This window comes from Protopterus annectens, chromosome 9.part0 (assembly GCF_019279795.1).
Source record: "Protopterus annectens isolate FY-2018-M chromosome 9.part0, PAN1.0, whole genome shotgun sequence".
Taxonomy (NCBI): domain Eukaryota; kingdom Metazoa; phylum Chordata; order Ceratodontiformes; family Protopteridae; genus Protopterus; species Protopterus annectens.
The window spans coordinates 298092454-298101693 of NC_056743.1; the positions used below are offsets into that span (position 1 = coordinate 298092454).

A 9240-nucleotide genomic window follows, 5' to 3' on the forward strand; every position below is an offset into this window, starting at 1 on the left:
CCCTGCTCCATTAGAAGAAAACAAACAAAGCCATCAACATGTATGCTCAGGCAAGATGTGGCATGAAGCTGCACATGCCAAGCTAAATGTTACATTTTGTCTTTCCTAGTATTAACTCCACTGGAAAATAATGTGAGGCTATAGTTAGTCTATCAAAAGGGCTGGATTTTGTGAGAGCAGACATCTAGGAGGTGATATACAAATTGAAAATTCTGCAGAAAAGTGAACATTGATTTGTTTTCTTTTTTTTTTTTTTTTGTCTGTAGTCTCCTGCAATATACAATCTGTAAATCTCACACAGTTGTCTCAAAATTAAGAAATGATTCAAGAATGTACTTACTTAACACTTTAAGTGCTATTTTGAAATCCTTTTGCAGAATATAGCACAGCAAGGTCATAATTGTTTGCAGTTAACTATATACCTTATACCAGAAATAGCAGTGCATGTCTTAGCTGGCTCTTTGATATAACTGCAAATATAGTGAGTCTAAATTCTTCATAAATCTGAAATGATAACTCTGAAGTAGAATAAAAAATATGATTATTCATGGGTACCAAAGCTCCCCACACTTCCATGTGGGGAGGAGGGGTGTTACCCCATATGCTACTTAATATAATCAGTACTGAAGATGAAACTTGGAGAAAGAGAAATTTCCCTACATTCAATGAAATTCAGTTTGAGTAAAAAAAATTCACCAGTGACATAAGCAGTTACTATGAAAATAGACCTTGCCTAGTCCACCCAAGAACTAAGCTCCTAAAACAAAGCTTCAAAGCAGACTAATGGCTGTTGTCTTACCCTCAAGGCAGTTGATTGTTTTTATTTTAACAATATTGTATAGAATTTTTTTCCAGAATGTGCAGTGATCTGAAAAGGATACCTTCAGCTTAAGAAACTTTAATTCAGATTTTTTTTAAGTTTATCTCTACAATATTTTGAGATTCAAGAGACAAACCATTTAATTGATTAAAGACCTTGAATCAGAAACTAGGGTTGTTTTAGAGAGTGTAACCCCTTCCTCATAAGGAAGCATGTTTAAACAGCAGCACAGGTATTCAGTGGGTACCACAGCATAACAGTCCTTCCCACCATCATTCATGGGGTAAAGAATCAATAATCCATATTAGTGAGGCAGGGTAGAAGCTAGCCTGAATGATGCAGTTAAAGAGCAGACTAGATGGCTAATTTTCTCATGTCATCAAGCAAGTTAAATATAAGAGGTAATGTAAAGATCATTCTATAAATAAATTAGATCCTTCAAATTTAGACCCTCTATGACCCTGTTTAGGCATACGCTAAATGACTCGATGGGAAACCATTAATTCCTGCTGGGGATTTCACCTATGGCCCTCCTAGATATGGACAGTCATTCTAACTAAGTTCTTGAGCAAGATCCTTTATGTTGGGTTTCTCTAGTATTGTATTGGGTACACATGGCTAGGCTTATAAAGACCTTTGGCCAGTAGCCCAGTAACCACCTATGAATCTATGAACCTTCTTCAGCAGTCATTCCATTACCATTTCATGGACAAGTGACCTGCCTACTATTTCTGTTATCCTCAGGTATCCATTTAATATATCAAGCCTGTAGTCCACATTAAATACAAAATCAGATATACAGTTTATTTCCTCATCAGATTGCTGACACTAAATGTTTTGGAAAGTTCATAAAGTCATATTATCTTTAGATCTCACATTCTTCATCAGAGGCATTGTCTTGTGCTGAAAAGTATGCCATTAATCAGCAGTGTGACTGCTTTACCTATTAGGCTCATTGGGATGCAAAAATACTTAATGCTGGTGCTCATTTGTTTGGCATTGTTACATGTTTTCTTTGTGACATTTTGTACTGTTTGCACACCAGATAAAATAACCCCATTAAGCACTTAGATCCATGATAACATTACCCACAGTGTGTGTGTGTGTGTGTGTGTGTGTGTGTGTGTGTGTGTGTGTGTGTGTGTGTGTGTGTGTGTGTGTGTGTGTGTGTGTGTGTGTGTGTGTGTGTGCGCGTGTGTGTGTGTGTGTGTGTGTGCATGTGTGTGTGTATGCGTGTGTGTGTTTGTATATGTGTATGTGTGTGTGTGTGTGTGTATTTCACATATTTATAGGAATATGCTAATTTTTGTGGTTCTAAATTGTGATCCTTCATAACCCATATACACGACTAAAACAGCCTCATGAGAATAAAATGAGTAATATTGCACATTTAGTTATTAATACCACAAACATCACATAGTACAAATTGTAGCTTAAAAATCTAAAAGCAATGAAAACCAGAGCAGAGAGTTATAAAATGAAGTAGAAGGGGGGCGGTGATAAGACATGGGAGGGGGGGTTGAGAAATATAGATAGAGTAGAATTTAGGATGCAGGTCCTTTAGGAGAATAACAACCATCACACAGTTCCTATAAGTGGTCCACCCTTTTATAGAATTCTGCTTCCTAATTCTGTTTCACTATTTTTCAGTTTTCTCTCAGCATTGCATGAACAATAATTTATCTATGCATACCCCAAACAGACACAAACCTGGAAAAAAACAGGAAAGACAATACTATAAACTATAAACAAATACTACAAAACTATAAACCAATAACTTGTCTTCCTATGATGTATAAACTATACACTAGAATTGATGCTGAGGGTTTACAGTAATTTAGAGGAAAACCTCCAAAGCCAATTATGAATTGAAACTAGCCACCAAAACAAAAGCTAACCACAAAGCCTTTTTCAGTTACGTCAGAAACCTCCGTGGCAAAGCCGTGGTTTGTTCCAAATTAGTTCTTAATGGTACCACTTACACTAATCCTGTTCACTTAACCAACCTGGTAGTTGACAGGTTCAGCACAAACTTCACCCCCATGCCCCCCCGCAAAGGCCCATTCGACATGCCTGATACTTGCCCCACATTTCACATCTCCATAGATCAAGTGTTAAAGGCCCTATCCAAGGCACAGAACACAGCTTCCATGGGAACTGATAGTATCCCAGGCTGTATTCTGCAAAATCTCCAGCAAGAACTAGCCTTGTCTTTGAGCATCCTATTCAACCATAGCCTAAGTACAGGCTTCATTCCAGCAAAGTGGAGAACTGCCATTGTCATCCCTTTGCACAAAGGTGGTGCCACTACTGACCCTGGAAAATATCACCCCATAAGCTTGACAAGTCTGATCTGTAAAGCCATGGAGCATATTATTATGAACCTCATAAACAAGGACGGAGGCAATCTCCAAGCACTTGACCTGACCCAGTTCGGATTCGTCAAGGGCAGAACTTCCTGTTGAACTTGGTTGACTTTTTTGAGATTGTCACCAAGGCACTGGATGAGGGAAAGTCAGTACATAAAGCTTACCTTGACTTGGCCAAAGCCTTTGACACAATCCCCCTACTTGAGCATCATCAAAAAGCTAACAGAACTTGGAGTAAATCCCTATCTCATCAGGTGGGTGGCCAACTGGCTCACTGATAGGATCCACAAGGTCAAAATAGCTGCCACTACCTCCAACAACAGACCTGTCACTAGTGGTGTCCCCCAGGGATCTGTCCTAGGACTCCTATTGTTAGGCATTTACTTCTCAGAGGTCCAGGCAAAGACAAAAAGCCTGTGGCTGACCAGGTTTGTAAATGACTGGAAGTTGAGTGCTGTCATTGACTCTCAAATGATAACATACCTCAATAGGGTCTCACAGCAACAAATGACTGGTGCCAAAGTCATGGCCTTAAGTTAAATGCAAAAAAATGTATTATCATACCATTCAGCAAAAATATGGCACCTACTGATTACCACATTAGCAACAACCTCCTAAGCACACAACCTGTGGTGAGAGACCTGGGTATGAAAGTTGACAACAATCTCACATTTGACTGTCATGTAGTGACAGTGGTCAGAAAAGCCTTTTACTTGGTTCATCTCATAAGTAAAGGGATTGCATCAGAAAAAAGAGGTTATTACCTCTCTGTACCCTCCCTCATTAGGCCAGTAGTTGAGTATAATGCCCCGTTTGGTATGTACCTCTCCAAACACCTGCACCAACTGGAAAGGCCACAGAAATACATCACAAAGAGAATCCATGGCCTCCAACACCTGTCCTATGTAGACAGTCTCAAGTCACTATCACTCTACTTTGTATCATACAGATTGCTCAGAGGTGATGTCTCACCTACAAGGCAAGCTCAGACCCTGCTCTTCTAGAGAAGCTTCATATCCATAAATCTAACTCCTCATGTAGTACCTGATTGAAAGGCTTAAATCTAATATGTGACATTAACAAAACCTGCTGAAGAGACAGGTATGTCTCCCAAAGGCTACCCTGTCTCTGGATTAGACTCCCCATATATGTCAAACAAAGTACTTCACTGACCCTTTTCAAGCGCAACCTTGATGAGTGGATGGACAACCACAAATTTGTCCCAGAGGTTCCACATGTGTCCCTCATTGATAGGGGCAATAGGTGCTGACTGAGGTTTCTCTTTTGGGGATAAACTGTTGGCTAGGCTTATAAGGGCTGCAAAGGATAAACTGTTGGCTAGGCTTATAAGGGCCGCAAAGCCATTAGCCTAGTAATCTCCTATGATCCTATGGCAATAGAACAAAAGGATAACAAATGAAAGTCATATGGAATAAAGGACCGTGAAATAAAGTCATAATGGAGAACAGTTAAAAGGGGAAGGATCTCAGAATGGCATGGATAGACTACAAGAAAGGGATTTGACAACATCTCACATTCAAGGATAAAAGAGTGCTTATAATGTATAGGATACACCCTACTCTGACCAATTGCATTGCATTGACCATGAAACAGTGGCAATCCACCTTGCAGTTGAGCCATGATAAAGGATAATTTATTATTCCAGAAATGCTTATTAATTTAAGCCTGAAATTCTATCAACTATTTAAGTTGATAAGAGCAATATTTAAACTCTGTCCCTGGTTCTGTATCTTTGTTTCTACATTATTTTAAGCTTTGTCCCTGATTCTTCTAGTAAGAGTTTGAGAGGCATGCAGATTATCTATATAATACCATACCTCTTTTCCTGAAAACATCAAAAATCTGGACAAGGCCCATGTAAAATAGGTACAAATCAGTATGCTGATTAACATAAAATTTGCATACATAATTATGTAACCCCGCCCAGTCCAATGGGATTGTAGGATATCAACTTTCAAATGCAAACTGAAGAACAGACAACCAAAATATGGCACCAGAGTCCCCCTGCAGCCATTCCAATGTCCCATTACCTGGCTATTTCACCCCATTTACCATAAACACTAATGTGCATACTGCTTTACTTCTACAATGATTATTTGGATTTTATTTTTACATTTTATACCACAATGCACAGACACTAATAGACATCAGCTAAACAAAGCAATACTGTCTCACAATGAAAACAGACCTAGCATTAAAACCTCTCTGCCCTTGAAACTCACATTCATTGAAACAGCATTGGAACCCACACGGCCACACCACATCCAAAGAAAATGCATCTGGCCGCTGGTGGATAAGGCTTACCTCTGGGCTGTTTTCAAATCATAGGCCCCTAGTGCGATCCTGCAGTTAGTATATATAGTTGGGGAGTGTGGGGGGCACAGCCACATATATAGCTTTCAGTGAAATGAAATATAAAAGCTAAGTAGGTGGAGCTATGCCCCCCAACCCCCCGATGTGGGGGCTGGGCCACACACACCCTAACTGTATATACTAACTTCAGGATCACACTACAGTGGGGAAAAGGGCATATACATTTTATTTGCCTAAAAGTACTTACATTTACTGAAATGTGATTCAGTGAAATGAGTTTTCAGTGATTTGAGCTTTCAGCGATTTTTTTTTTTTGAGGGTGAATTGAAATTCAGTGAAATGAGTTTTCAGTGAATGAAAGTAGACCCATACACACACGCGCACACACACACACACACACACACACACACACATATATATATATATATATATATATATATATATATATATATATATATATATGTACACACACACATAGATGTGCATTTATATTTATGAATGTGTGTGTGTATCTGTTTTTGTACATGGCTTGGAGATTGGCATGATGGTCAAAGTGTTTACATCAAAGACACAGAGTACAAGGTTAAATTCTCACCTTTGATCACTATCTGAATATTAGCTAAGCATATAATAGTTTGCTGACTAATTGCATAACATTTATTTGGAGGGAGCTGATAAAATGGTTAAGGTGTTCACCTCACACAGTCACAAGCTATAAGGTTTGATTTTCACCTTGGAAAGGATAAATTGGCTAGGCTTAAATTAGCCCACATAGGCAGCTTACATAGTAATCACCTATGAACCTATCTATCTATATATAGTGTTGTACCTGACATGCTAGCATCCATATTTTGTAGAAAGGTTTTTGTGGCTGTAAACAAAATGAGTGTGCACAAATGAGTGAATGCTCATTTGTATGAATCACGTATGGTTGAATTCAATTTTATTTTATATAGCTAAGCAAGAGTGTGCAGGAAAATTAATGTTTGGATGAAAAAGTGGTGCTTGTGAAGCTGTGCAAGACTGTGTTATAGCAGTTGTTAATATGCAAGTGTTCACAAGTAACGGTCCAGTAAGGGGACAGATCCAGTGTTGTGCATGTTGTGTGTTATGTGTGTTCTGTGTCCTTTTGCCCTGTGCAATGGTAGTGTTAAGGGAAGGGATTTTTAGTAGTATAATGTGTAGAGTTAGGATTGAAGGGCAGGGTTATCACACATGAATAAACTGGTACAGGGTTTTGCTGTGTCTTAGCTTTGGTTTTGTGAATATGCAGCTGGAAGTTTAGGTGTTGATACAGAAAGAGACCTAGTTATTTAAAGAAGATGGTCTTTTCTGGGGGATTTTGATAATGGTCAGAAATGGTGAAGTTCAGTGGGAGAGGGGCTCCAAACAGCATGACTTTCTTTTAGTGGGTTTTAGTAGTAGATTTCTTGAGTTTAGCTAGTTGGTGAGGGAATGGAGGTCTTTTGGAGTTGGTGATCTGTAGATGACAATGTCATCTCTGTGCATAGGTATTTTGGAGATAGTTGGGTATACTATAAGTTCAAAGGTGTGTACTAGGCTAATGGCTCTGCAGCCTATATAAGCCTAGCCCAAAGTGACATAAATGTAGAAAACCAGGTGTGAAAGAATGGAATACTGAGTGACTCCTTTGAATAATGGAGCTTTTATTGATGACTTAGAAACTATAGAAATTCTAAATGAGAAGTCAGAGAAGTAGCTGAGAAACCATTTTGATGCTTTGATGTTAATACCATGAGCTAGGAGGGCTGCGTGGTGGAATGAGTGGCCTATTGTGTTAAATGGATTTAACTAAATTGATAAATATTGCTATTGTGGCTTGTCTTTTATTCCAGACCATTAGGATGTTATCTGTGAAGGTCCAGATAACTGTCATTGTACTACAATTGCCCAGACATCATGTTGTTTTGAAGATAGGACAACTTGTCAGTTATGTAATGGAATATCTGATCATATTCTATTTTTGCTAGTACACTATCTAGTGTTGAGAGTAATGAAATGGGTCTAAAGACAGGTTGTGCTTGGGGATCATTTGTCTTGGGAAGTGTTTTATTATGGCAACATTCCATATTTTGTGGAAAATATTGTAGTAGAAACAGAAGTTAATGATATAATCAAGGGGAACAGGTCTATGTTCTGCACAGGCCTTTATGAACCATAGTTGCAGTCAACTGGAACCTGAAGGGTTACCACTGTGGATTTTATTAATGATGTTAAGATTATCAGTAGCACAATTAGCTTTCAAGTAGAATAGTGGTGTGGACTTGGGTGGGCTTGGATCTGATGGTGATGAGTTTAGTGGAACTGACCAGGGGTTGGCAGGTTTGGTGTATTCAGTGAGCAAGCATTACTCATAGCATATGAAAAGGCTAGCAGCAGTGACTGTTGTAAAATTTCTTTTTGTGCCACTATCCATCTCCCAGCAGCACCTTTCAGGGAAGAAGACATTTTCTGTGCTTCTGTAGCATTCTCTGACTGTATAAGCTATGGTAACCACATACATCTCAACCACTGAAGATATTCAGAAGGCGTTTGTCATATTATTTCTTTTCTGCTGTCCCTTGTTACAGACTGGCTGATGAGACAGAGAAATGGTCCTTTAACTGGTACTTCACACGAATGGTTATTGTTCTACTTGACACATTAACAAAATATTCAGGCAACAGCTTTACAAGTAAACCAGATACAATATAACTACTTGAACTGCCCAAATTACTTTGGACACAGCTTCTATTGCTTATAATCTAGAGCCTTAATTACAATGAGCCTGAGTGGAAATTCTCGTTGGGTGTGTCTGAGTTCTGTGTGCCCTTTTTGTTTGTAAAGTAATTGGAGGATTGAATGCAAGAATTCAGTATAGCTTTTCTGTTAAATAGATTGATGAGTCCTTCTTCTCTTCTTCATTACTTTCCACAGCACAGCCAGCTGAATGTTATTCCACCATGAGCAGTTGTTGTCTGCCACTGAATTATGTCCACAGTGTTGTTTGTTAGGGCATATTTTCCAAAACAGCACTGGAGGAAGTTGACTAGATGCATTCTAACAACCCTAATTTTGCTAATAATAATCATTAGCTGTAAATTACCAGCTGTAAACCTAACCAAATCAAATACATTGTAAAAACTCTTGCTGTAATCATGTTCATATTTTTGTTACTCTGTACAAATATGGTGCCTTTGTTTCAAGCTTAAATGTGTCTTATCTTTGCAAATTGTAATGATCTATTGTTAATACTTTTTTATTGATTGTTAAATTCTGCATAGTATTTTTTTTCTTTTTGGAGCTTTTCTCCTTGGGTCTCCACTGAAAATGTGCCACTAGCCCAGTTGGACCAACCCGGTTAACAAATGTCAGTAAACAATAAATAAATTAGATTTTCTTGACATATGTTTTCATCTCTGCAGTCATTTAATTCATATTGGCTGGTAACATAGTGACACAGTCCTGTGCTTACTGCCTTAGCATGTCCACCACTTTTTTTTTCTGATTGACAACTGTATTTGGAACCAGTAGTGTGGCACAGAGCTTATTAATGCCACAATTTATTCTTTATTCTCAGTGCAAAGTTATACATGTAGAAGTCAAACTACAACTGTTTCTCATAAGACAGACTTTGCAGATTAAGTGTGAATACCCTAGGCAGACTGCAGTCTTATCTTGACAAATGATCAACAAGTATAACAGTTTTCCATTCTT

General features: G+C 38.4%; 1 protein-coding gene across 1 annotated transcript in view; it reads left to right on the forward strand.

Moving 5' to 3' along the window:
• PNPLA2 (patatin like phospholipase domain containing 2) overlaps positions 1 to 9240 on the forward strand; it is a 930557-nt gene that overhangs the window by 874226 nt on the left and 47091 nt on the right. The gene's annotated exons all lie outside the window — the stretch shown is intronic.